A 13,095-nucleotide genomic window follows, 5' to 3' on the forward strand; every position below is an offset into this window, starting at 1 on the left:
TGCCGACAGCCTGTTATAAATGTCCGAAATAGAAGTCGCTAGGGTGTTGATGGTGGCGTGCAGCTGAGTCAATGACAACTGGATTGTCGACATTGACACCTGCTCTCCGGAGGGAGAGGAATCAGACACCAGGAGTCGGTATAGCTCCACCTTCCTGGCCGAAGCTGGGTAACGAATCCCTCTTTTGTTCAACTCCGCTATGATTTTGGGGATCGTAGAACTCCGGAGTGACCCCACACTAGCGTGGCTGGATGCCAGGGATTCCGGAATGGAAGCGGTGTTATCAATTTCAGAATGACGTGACATGTTGGAAGCTGAAAGAGAGAGCATTTTTTAGTGTTTGGGGTAAACAAGACGTAGCCTCTGAAACATTTGGGCCCTGAAACCCGAGGCAGCGAGTTGCGTTTGCTGCCCAAGAGGAACGCTTAGAGTGACCAAGAGCCCGGAACGTGGAAAAATGTGACAAGGCTCCATGAATGGACGAATTTAGATAAAGAGAGGACCAGTACCTGACATTCCCACCTGGTCTAACGAGGGCACTCAGGTCCTAAAAGTTTGTGGCGGCGCTGCCGGAACCGGTTCTTGCCTGAGACAAAAGAAAAATATTTAGCGGAGAGGCCTATGACCAATGAGCAAGATTGTAGACTAATGAACCTGATGCCTGGGTTAGGCCACCAGGAGGACAGATGAACATGGATAAGAGAACAAAGTGCGGCCTGACTAACGTGACAGGCGTGAGACCAAGGATGACAGGGGCGTTACCAGAATAAAAACCAGGCCATGTGCGTGAGACGGAGTAGCCTGAATGACGGATGCAGACGGGATACGTGGATGATGAATATGGCTTGGAAGGAAGACAGGCCGTGAACATGACCGAGGTGGCCAGACATGGATGACAAGATATGACCTGGATGACGTAACAGTCGTGAGACATGAAAGAGACAAGATGTGGCCTGAATGACGTAAACAGGCGTGGGACGTAGATGACAAGACATGGCCTGAATAACGTAAACAGGCATAAGACATGAAGAGACAAGATGTGGCTTGAATAACGTAAACAGGCGAGGGACGTGAAAGAGACAAGACATGGCCTGAATAACGTAAACAGGCGTGAGACGTAATTGACCGACGTGGCCTGAATAACGGAAACAGGCGTGAGACGTAAAGGACAAACGTGGCCTGAATAACGAAAACAGGCGTGAGACATGGGTGATAAGACGTGGCCTGAATAACGTAAACAGGCGTGAGACGTAAATGACAAACGTGGCCTTAATAACGAAAACAGGCGTGGGACATGGGTGACCAGACGTGGCCTGACTACCGTAGCCAGGGCGTGATTGCAGACAATATGGTTAATGTAAAGCAAAAATACCAACCTTATGTTATTGAATTTGACGGGCAAATTTCAAATAAAGTTCGGGTAAATTCCGTTTTGTTTGTCCTTGGAGCGCAACAGCCCAGCCAGAACAAAACCAGCAAGGTATTTCTAAAATGTAAAACGAGCGACATTGCAAATTTTTATTTTTTTTAGTTTTTTTTTATGAAACAGAAGTTAACGTTTTTTTTATTGTTTTCTTTTTTTTATTGCAGTTAACATGAGGTTTTTGTTTTTTTATTGCAGTTGACATGGCGTTTATTTTTATTTTTATATGGCCTCTGATAACAAGGATAGCAGCAAATTTGGAGTGTCTGTAAAACTGATTTATGAGGAGCTGGTGGCCAATACTTGAAGAAAACTCTACTTGTATAACAGTGCTGGGAAATGTGGAGGGGAGCGTGAGCAGTGCGTCGCCTGCGTCTCCCCTGAGGCCTGTGACGCAGAAGGGGCGTGGACGGGGAAGAGCCTGTACCGCCCCCCCCCCACCCTAAATCGCATGGGACGCAAGAAACGGGTGCCGGGAAGCCGGGGCACCGCATCTGCCGGACCGGCCGGTCCCTGGAGCGCCGAAGCCAGGGGTTGGATGGGACAAGAGGGTACGGAGGATGGGAGGTGTGCCGGAAGGTGAGCGGTGTCGGGGAGGCGAAGGCAGGTGGGCGCTGGAACGTGAATGGACGGAGCGGAGCCTGAACCAACCTCCCCCCGCCCTGAATGGCCACGGAGACGAAAGCCAGGCTGCCGGGAAGCCTGTGCCTGCCTGGCAGGCGAAACCTGCAATCGCCGCGGCCGGTCTGTGGGGAAAAACAAGCGGATGTCCGAACCGGCCCTTGCTGGATAGGAAACGAGGTGATGGGGACGCACCGTAGAAGGTAAGAGCCAGCGAACGTACTTACCTGGCTGATAACTTGTGCATGCGGGACTGGCGTAACCGGATGCACAGAGATGACGCCAGCGCTGGATGACTGTGGGAGGGGAGCTTATAAAGCCTACGCCCCTCCCACAATAACAGACTGCAACAGCCTTGACAATTATCTAACAAGATTAAATTGCCATTGACTTCTCTTTCTGCAGTCTCTAGTCAGCTCCCTCTGCAGGCTTGGTTACAGGGTGTATGTCGGATCCGGTATCTTGTTTATAGCTGGAGCATGCCCGGGCCGGTGGCATTGCTCTTTGCTATTAAGGTAAAAGCTTGCGCTCTTGTGGTGCGATACTAGTGACGTCACAGGTTGAGCTACGGATTACTGCAAGTACCAAACTTCCAACGTGTTTCGGACAAAGCGTTGTCCTTTGTCAGGGAATCACTCTGGCACTGTTCGGTACCGTCCTATTATACCTGCCCTGTTAACCCTTGATGTCCCGCAGTTCATTGTTTCTCATCATCCCTATACTTTTTATATAAAGTTACTTATTATTACATTTAATGTAGTCCCCCCCCCCCCCGTTCATCCTGTTTAACTATTTCTATTCCATAGAATGTTGTTCCTGCAAATTTTACTTCATGTCTATCTATAAAATGCCTAGATAATGGATGCCCTTCAAATTTTCTCTGAATATTATATATCTGTTCAACATCAAAAGAATCACAGGTGGCACTGCTGATGCGTGTTCACACTGGTGCGTGCCTGCGCAAGCCTCTCGATACCTCAAAACAAAAACCAGCGAGGTGGTGCACAATCCAAAAGATAAAGTCATTAAATCTTGCAAACTGAGATGAAGAAAAAATAGGCAGCACTCACCAATGGTTCATTTGCTTCTTTATTTCAGGCAGACAAGTGCTTCATGTGGCAAGGTAGCAGTTAGCCAGATTCACATACCAGTGGCGACGGCCGTTTCGCACACGAGTGATCGTGCTTCCTCAGGCCACTAGGAAAGCGAATTTTATCTAGAATTCACGCCAAATTATAACAAGAAGGAGGTTAACTTTTTAGACTTAAAGGGGTTGTCCGGGTTCAGAGCTGAACCCAGACATACCCCACCCCGGCAGCATCCCTGAGGCTATCATCGGAGCATCTCATGCTCCGATGCTCTCCCTTGCCCTGCGCTAAATCGCGCAGGGTACGGGCTCTTTTGTTTATCATAACACACTGCCAGGTGGAAACTTTAGCCAGGCAGTGTGTTCGGTGACGTCACCGGCTCTGATGGGTGGGCTTTAGCGCTGCCCTAGCTGTTTTACTGGCTAGGGCAGCGCTAAAGCCCACCCATCAGTGACCTCACCAGGCTTCCTGGCAGCCCCATGAAGAGCCCGGTACATCACCGGAACGATTTAGCGCAGGAAAAAGGAGAGCATCAGAGCATGGGCTGCCTGGGTAAAAATGGAGGTATCTATATTGAAAAAGAAGTAATTTATACAAAAGCTTATAATAAGCCCATGGATGCCAACAGCTTTATTTTTTTGAGAAAGTTGCCATTTGCCTCAATGGCTTGACAACATACCTAGAAGACATTTTTTACGTATCAAGAGGAATTGCAGTAAGGTAGAGGAATATGAGAAGGAAGCGGAGCATATGCAAAATAAGTTTGTATCAAAAGGGTACAACAAAGAGGTGCTAATAAAACAAAAAAAAGAAGTAGGGCAATTAAACAGACAGATGTTGATAGAAGACAAAAAAATGAGAAAAAACAGAAACAAGAACTAAGTAGAGTAAAAGTCGGAAGTTACAGCGGCTCACCCCCTCACCGGATGGATAAGGTGCTCGCCCTCAGGCCCCACCCTCAGGACCGGCAGAATAAAATGAGGTAAGAGCAGTAATAAGGGGGCACACTCAAGAGGGAAACACAATGGTGAATGTCAATGTACTACTTTAATACTTTAAAATCATACCCCTAAAAATACATAAAAAACGCACATGCGCCGTGCGATAAGCGTGATCAATACACTCCTGCAAAGAAATAACAAGAATGACAACCTACTATATACCGTACATCAATCAAAATGAGATCACTGGGATTCTAATACACTATAATCACTAGAATTCAATGGCGGCAAAGTGTCCCAATCCAATCAATCGTAAGGTGGTATACCAGCAATGTCCCAATGTGAGTCTTATTCCTATTGGGTGGAATCCTACTAATGAAACAATGGCCCTCTAGCCAGAAGCTGATAAAGCGATAATAGTGTTGCAACAGAGTTGGACTGTCCAGTACCTTCAATTGAGGACATTCAATGGTGGATATAGATAACAGTGCCTATTCACAATTGAGCTGTAAATGTCATTACTCACAGTCTCTTCATGCGGCTTGTAGCGCTCTCATGCGCCCGGTCTTACCCCTCTTCACTGCGTCCCTGCACCGCTGTTACCAAGCGGTCGCACACTCGCAGCGTCCCACGCAATGTGCTCGGCCGTACGTGGCGTCCCACGTGACCTCGTTGCCTGGGGGACCGGATAGACGCTTGGCTGACGTCACTACTCCGCGACTGCTGCTCCGATCACACTTGTATACTTTTTTCCTTTCTTGTGTCCAGCTAGCTTTATCCTTTTTGTAGATCCACGCTCACTCTGTATGCCAGACGCGTTTAAGGGTCCTACGCACCTTCCTCAGTGGCCACCAAAGAACGTACAACAAAGAGGTGCTAATAAAACAAAAAAAGAAGTAGGGCAATTAAACAGACAGATGTTGATGGAAGACAAAAACAATGTGAAAAAACAGAAACAAGAACTAAGAAGAGAAGAGGAGATTCCGTCCATTATTGTACCATACAATGGTCAAACAAGATACTTCAAAAAGGCAGTAAACAAATATTGGAGTATTTTAAAGGAAGATAAAATAATAGGAGAGTATATTCCAGATGCCCCGAGATTTGTATACCGAAAAGCACAAAACATAGGTAATATAGTGGCCCCCTACACGGAAATGTGCAGCAATATTGAATAAAAAGGTGAAAAATAAAAATCTACCGCAAGGCTTCTTTCCGTGTAAAAAATGCCTGGGGTGTAAAACATCTCAAATAAATAAAAAACATTTTCAGATACAGAGTGACGAATATGCAGATACATATGACGACAGAGATCACATAACATGCAATAGCCGGGGGGTGATATATGCAATCGTATGCCCCTGCAAGAAAACCTACTTTGGTCATTCGAAGAGACAATTGAAAAAAAAGAATCGGCGAACATATACAGTCAGGTCCATAAATATTGGGACATTGACACATTCTAACATTTTTGTCTCTATACACCAACCCAATCGATTTGAAATGAAATGAACAAGATGTGCTTTAACTGCAGACTGTCAGCTTTAATTTGAGGGTATTTACATCCAAATCAGGTGAACGGTGTAGGAATTACAACAGTTTGCATATGTGCCTCCCACTTGTTAAGGGACCAAAAGTAATGGGACATAATAATAATCATAAATCAAACTTTCACTTTTTAATACTTGGTTGCAAATCCTTTGCAGTCAATTACAGCCTGAAGTCTGGAACACATAGACATCACCAGACGCTGGGTTTCATCCCTGGTGATGCCCTGCCAGGCCTCTACTGCAACTGTCTTCGGTTCCTGCTTGTTCTTGGGGCATTTTCCCTTCAGTTTTGTCTTCAGCAAGTGAAATGCATGCTCAATCCGATTCGGGTCAGGTGATCGACTTGGCCATTGCATAACATTCCACTTCTTTCCCTTAAAAAACTCTTTGGTTGCTTTTGCAGTATGATTTGGGTCATTGTCCATCTGCACTGTGAAGCACCGTCCAATGAGTTCCTTAACAAGTGGGAGGCACATGTGCAAACTGTTGTAATTCCTACACCGTTCACCTGATTTGGATGTAAATACCCTCAAATTAAAGCTGACAGTCTGCAGTTAAAGCACATCTTGTTCGTTTAATTTCAAATCCATTGTGGTGGTGTATAGAGCCAAAAAATTCTGAATTGTGTCTGTCCCAATATTTATGGACCTGACTGTATATAATATTTAGAAAAAATTTGAAGGGTATCCATTATGTAGGCACTTTATAGATAGACATGAAGTAAAATTTGCAGGAACAACATTCTATGGAATAGAGATAGTTAAATAGGATGAATGGTGGGAGTGAATACATTAAATGTATGTCGAGAATATTTTCAGTACATTAGAAACTGGATTTTTAGGCACTTGCCCGATAATCAGATATCTGCACATAGACTGGGTCTATGCAGATATCTGATTGGAGCTGACTTAGTGACTTCTTTTTTTTTTCTGTTTATCTCTTTATCTCTTTATTATGGCTTCGGGGGGGGGGGCGGGGGCACGGGTGACACAATTTTCTACCGGACCGGGTGACACCAGCCATTAGGAACCCAGCTCTAAGTTGAATTCGCAATGCGATTAATATAACCTGTATTAATCGCATTGCGATTACAACTTAGTCAAATTTGTGACACTGCAGCTTCAGAATGAATCTAAGATGGATGCTGTCCCTAAGATGGATGCTGTCCTTGCTATTTCATAGGCAGTGGGAGGGTCTGGGAGGGAGGGTCTGCTGCTGATTGGCTGGAATGTGTCTGCTGACTGTGAGGTACAGGGTCAAAGTTTTCTCAATGATGACGTATAGGGGGCAGACCGAACATCGCATATGTTCGCCCGCCGCGGTGAACGCGAACAAGCTATGTTCGCCGGGAACTATTTGCCGGGGAATAGTTCGGGACATCTCTAGTTATACCTCACTCCGGGCCTTCTCTCCAAAATGTACGGTGAAAAAGGAACAGAATTCTGTTGCTTGAAATGTCTTTGCCCCGCAGCCGGATATGTTCACATGTTATGGAGCTGTCCGGCTTTAAAAACTTTTTGGCAAAGCATACTCCAGGGTATGGAGTTATTAATGGATAATAGTCCCCCAGTAACTATTGAGTTTGCCATACTTGGGATAATCCCCCCGGAGTTCAAACTCAAAACATTGAAAAGTGTACAGAGTCGTTGGTTGAAGGGACTCCTAGTCGCTAAAGTACTAATTCTTAGGAATTGGGTGATGGATAGGGCCCCTACTTTATTACGGTGGGAAAGACTAATGCACAGAGTAAAAGAATTTGAGGACATCAAATTTAAAGGGGAGAAATATCGGATATAGGCGAGGAAGAATGGCTGGAGTGGAGCTGATAACCCATAACCGATAACATCCGGGGAAGCACCAGGTAGAAATATACTTGTAGAATGGTATGTTCTATAGCACACTGGGGTTGAATAAGAAATAGACCGGAATCGTGGGGGGAGTCGCCCGCCGCACCCGCGACAGCCGTGGCCTTGCTTGGGTGGGTGGGAATGGGTGGGGGGGAGGTTCATAGGGTAGGGTTTGGTGTGTATGTGTAAGAGGCAGCCCTGATCATCCAGCAACATTTCCAACACATATATATATAGCAGACTGTCATGTTTCCCTCCAGCCACCAGAGGCCACTGTGGCTGAGTAGGACAGTGAGAGGAGTTGTTTCCAGAGGACAAGGAGTTAAGTGTTTTTCCCGGGCTGAGCAGAGAGCCTGGGCTGAAGGTGTCTGAGTACACAGGAAGAAGGACGCTGTGCACTGAGAGGGAGATCCACAGGGAAGATTAGAGTGATTGCTCCCTGCCTGCTGACACAGTATCTGGGACATTAGAGTGTGTTTGCTCTCTGACTGAGCTGATGTGTCCTGGTGTAGAAGAGAGACTGCTGTAGTGTGAGGCACTTACCAGAGGAACTGTGAGTGAATTCCAGGCCCTGCCTGATTACACGTCCAGAGCTGCTGATTATCTCTAACCAGAGTTACAGAGACTACAAAGAGAGGCCAGAGCTGAGCCACGCTGAAGCAAGCAAGCAAGCAAGCAACCAGATCGGGACCCAGACTGTATCTGCCTGCATGTGCGGACACCGAACTGTGAGTGCACTGATGCTAACCTGAGCTAGGGCATAGTGGAATAGGATTTAGTTTAGTGCACCGTAGAGGTGCACCCCGGGTAGCGGGGACAGATAGGACTACCTAGAAGAGAGTAGCCTGCTATTGTCTGTACTTGTGTTTGTGATTCATTTGTGTTCTTTATGCAAATTTCCATTATCTTTATTGTGAATTCTCAAGCTGTTCATATTGTAAATCTGCTTCTCCGGCAGTTAGAGTTCTCTTTTAATAAAGCCGGTTTCTACTTCAGCCTCCTTGTCTGCTGCACTGTACTTGAGTCCTGCTCTACGGTCTCTTCCTCTGCTGACCGTTACAAGTGGCGCTGCAAGCAGGGTTACTGTCACAGAGATGGAGGCGGCTGAAGGCAATGTGCATGATGTTAATGTGAGTACCTCAGGCAATGGTGGAACCCTTGCAAGGGCCCTTCCTATTGGCACGTTGTTCAACTTGCTACCCAAATTTGATGGCCAGAACATGACACTGTCAGACTGGGTGACAAGGTTACAGAGTGCTGTTAGGATTTACAATGTCAGCCCAGAACTACAAGTAGAAATTGCTTTGGCCGCTCTCGAGGGTGAGGCCCGAAGAAATGTTCTCCTACAACCAGAAGCCACGCGCAATACATTGCAAGAGATGGTGAGATTCCTGGAAGAAATATATGGGGAAACAGCCAGTGCAGGGCACCTCCCACTCGCAGGCAAAAAGTGGGCCGTCAAGGGGCACAGTGTTGGCGGTGTGGAGATCTAGGACATTTCGCCAGAGAGTGTCGGAATAATCCAGCTGGACGCCAAGAGCCGCCGTTAAACTACCGACCCCTGCAGTAGTGGGGCGTACTGCAGGGGAGGTGGAGAGCCAAGTTACCCAGCAAAGCTCCGAACACCTGGTCGCAGGGTGCCCCACTATACGAGCTGAGTTCGAAGGTGTTCCTGTCGACTGCTTAGTGGATACTGGGTCTCAGGTGACAACTATGCCCGAGTCATTCTTCTACCGTTACTTTCAAGCGCTGGCCAAGCCAGAACGAGAGACACTGGTCCGGGTTACAGCGGCTAACCAACAACAGATTCCTGTCACAGGGGTCGTGTGGATGAATGTACGGCTATGTGGACAGGAAGTGGGGCGGAAAGGTATCTTGTTGGTCCCCGAAACGTTCAAGGAAGATGTGCCGGTGATAATGGGCATGAATATCCTGCGAGAATTGGATCAGATCATGTTCACCAAACGGGGGCCGGGTTACTGGAAACAAGCCACCCCGCACAAACCTACCCAGAAAGCATTTCAACGGCTAATCCGTTTTTGTGGAACACAGAAAAGTGTACCAGCACACCAGGCGGTGGGAACGATCCGAGAGCCAGGAAAGGCTACCTTCACCCTTCCCCCTAGTCGGGAGACCGTGCTGACGTTACCCGTGGGAACTTTCCGTAATCTTGAAGGCATGGAGGTGTTCGTTGAACCAACAGGCCTAGGAGAGCTGGGTCAGGACGTCCTGGTGGCCCGGACACTGGGAGTGGTCCAGAATGGACGAGTACCCATAAGAGCTGTGAATGTGGGATATCTAGAAGTTCCCTTGACGCCAGGGGTGGAACTGGCTCGTGTGTACCTACATCAGGGAGAAATCCTGAGGCAGAGAGAAGTGACTCTAGCTCCGGTAGGGGATGCTGGTTGGACCCTGGCAGTTACTGCCAGTGCAGAAGAGGCGCCGACCCCAGAATGGAATGGGGGAACCATCTTGGATCAAATGGAGATAGATGTTAAGGCTCTCAGTTTAGACCAACAGCGAGCAGTTGAAACCATGCTGTGGAAGAATCAGGCTGCGTTTGCCCGCCACGCCGATGACTTTGGCTGCACGAATGCTATCACACATGATATACCGACGGGGGACACTCCACCAATTCGGGAGAGATATCGACAGATTCCGCCCAAGTTGTACCAGGAAGTGAAGACGCTATTGAAACAGATGATAGATTCCGGAGTGGTGCGGGGAAGCCAGAGCCCTTGGGCAGCCCCAGTGGTGCTTGTCAAGAAGAAGGACGGCACTATTCGATTTTGTGTGGATTACCGGCGGTTGAATGCTTGCACTGCGCGAGACTCATATCCTCTGCCACGCATCGAGGAGTCTCTGACGGCTCTAGGACGAGCCAAATACTTCTCCACCCTGGATCTAGCAAGTGGGTACTGGCAAGTACCAGTGGCTGAGCAGGACAAGGCAAAGACAGCATTCATACTCCCCATGGGGTTATTCGAATTCAACAGGATGCCATTCGGACTGACTAATGCCCCTGGAACCTTCCAGCGGCTGATGGAGAGATGCCTGGGAGACCTGAATTTTGAAGCCACTCTGATATACCTAGACGATATCATCGTATACTCTGCTACTTTTCAAGAACACTTGAATCGGCTAGGGCAGGTACTCGAGCGACTGCGATCCCATGGCCTGAAGGTAAAGCCAAAGAAGTGTCATCTCTTCAAGAGGGAGATCGAGTACCTGAGCCATAGGGTGTCCCAAGACGGAGTGCTACCGTCCCAAGACAAAGTGGCTGCAATACGACAATGGCTAGTGCCGAAAACACTGCGTGAGTTGAAGGCCTTCCTGGGACTGACTGGGAACTACCGGCGGTTCATCAAAGACTACGCAAAAATAGCGGGCCCTCTGAATGAGTTGTTGAGAGGAACGGCTGGGCAACCCAAGGGCCAAAGTATCCCCTGGGGACAGAAGCAGGAAGAGGCCTTCCAGGCCCTGAAAGAAGCCCTGACATCGGCCCCCATCTTGGCTTATGCCGATTTTGATAAACCATTCATCTTAGCTACTGATGGCAGCCTCTACGGACTTGGGGCAGTCCTGTCGCAGGTACAAGATGGACATGAGAGGGTGATCGCTTATGCCAGTAGATCCTTGCGAGATACGGAGCGAAACCCCCATAACTACAGTTCCTTCCGGCTGGAACTCCTTGCCCTGGTGTGGGCTATGACAGAGAAATTTGCAGGATATCTGACAGGAGCTAAGATCTTCGTACGGACGGATAACAATCCCCTGGCCCATCTGGGTACTGCCAAGTTGGGAGCCCTGGAGCAACGCTGGGCGGCTCGCCTCGCAAAGTATGACTTCTCAATTCGCTACCGCTCCGCTACAGAGAACACTAATGCTGATGGTCTCTCGAGGGTTACTTTTGAAACTCCAGTAGGGGATATGGATGAACAAAAGGAAGAAGATGAAACTCCTGACTTCCGCAAGTTCACTCCCCCAACAGTCGCGGCCCAGACAAGTGGGGAGGCCCGTAAGCTACCCAAAGCATTGGGGAGAACTAATGAAGAATGGGGCAGATTGCAAGATGAAGACATTGGACTGCAGCAAATGAAAAGCTGGGTAACCCAGTGCAGGAAACCCAACAAAGAAGAAAGGACTGATCTGGATGCCGAGATGAAGTCCGTTCTACATCAGTGGGACAGACTGGAAGTGCATGGAGCTGTTTTGTTCCGCAAGTGGCAACAGCCTGCCGACCTAGAGGCGAGGTGGCAGGTAGTGATACCCAGAAGAATGGCACGGGAGATAGCCAAAGAGGCTCATGAGTTTGGAGCTCACTTCGGGCCAGTCAAGACATACCAGTGGCTGCAGCGTTATGTGTATTGTCCGCGATTGGAGGCCACAGTTGAAGAAGTTTGCCGACAGTGTCGAGTGTGTGAACTCACGAAGAGTACAGAACAGAGAGCACCCCTACAGTCCATCCAGACCACAGAACCGCTGGAAGTGTTGATGATAGACTATCTTCTTGTGGGACAATCGTCAAGAGGTCCACAGTATTGCCTGGTCATGATCGACCACTTCTCCAAGTTTGCAGTAGTCACCCCAACTCGGGACCAGACGGCCGAGTCCGCTGCACGAGCCATTTGTCAAGACTTCATTCGGGTCTATGGGTGTCCAAAGCGGATCCATTCAGATCAAGGGGCGTGCTTTCAAGGAAAAGTGATGGAAGAGCTACATCGACTATACGGCATTGAAAAATCCAGGACAACTCCTTATCATCCCCAAGGAAACGGAGCCTGTGAGCGCTTTAACCGCACATTGCTGCAAATGCTGAGGACGCTAGAGGAAGACAAGAGGGCACACTGGCCTGACTACCTGCCAGAATTAGTCTGGGCTTACAATAATCGTGTCCACACCACCACCGGTTACACCCCATACATGTTACTGTTCAGTAGGGCTGGTCGAGAGATCGTGGAATTAAACCTAGAACAGCCAGAAGACCTAATAGAGCGATCAACCACCTCATGGGTGAAAGAACACCGTCGGCGTCTCCAGACCATTCGCCGGTTGGCAGGTCAGCGGTTACAGGAGAGAGCTCATACAGACCGTCCTCCAGTTCAGGAGGTTCCATTGCAGCCTGGGGATCGGGTACTGGTACGAGAGAAACGTCCCAGAGGCAAGTTGAGTGAGCGTTGGGAAGTACAGCCGTATAAAGTGATCAAGAGAGTGTACCCTAATGGTCCGGTCTACGAAGTGCAGGTTGAGAATGAGGAATTTGCTTCACGGACTCTACATAGGAATATGTTACGGCCATGCCGGTCCAAAGATCCCGCACCTGTTCAGAGGACACCTCCTCCTGCCCCATACTCAGAACTTATCTCTGATGGAGATTATGGTGAAGACTGGTGGACTGCTCCCAACACTGAAGAAGCCTCCCAGGTTACAGGTGATGAAGGCACTGTCACAGAACCATTGCCAGCCCGTAATGGAGAGGGGCCCTCGGACACACCCGAACCTCCTATTGTGGTGGGTGAATCCAGACTGGCAGTTCCTAGTGGAGAGAGTCAGGTCGTAACAGATAGCCAGGACCTCCGGAGATCCAGTAGGCTTACTGCAGGGGTTCCACCAAACAGGTACGCT

The 13,095-nt window shown here is 48.4% G+C and overlaps 1 protein-coding gene across 8 annotated transcripts in view; it reads left to right on the forward strand.

Moving 5' to 3' along the window:
• Window positions 1-13,095, forward strand: part of GRAP2 (GRB2 related adaptor protein 2) — a 281,374-nt gene that overhangs the window by 74,524 nt on the left and 193,755 nt on the right. The window lies entirely within an intron of this gene.

The sequence above is a fragment of the Bufo gargarizans genome, chromosome 7 (assembly GCF_014858855.1).
Source record: "Bufo gargarizans isolate SCDJY-AF-19 chromosome 7, ASM1485885v1, whole genome shotgun sequence".
Classification (NCBI taxonomy): domain Eukaryota; kingdom Metazoa; phylum Chordata; class Amphibia; order Anura; family Bufonidae; genus Bufo; species Bufo gargarizans.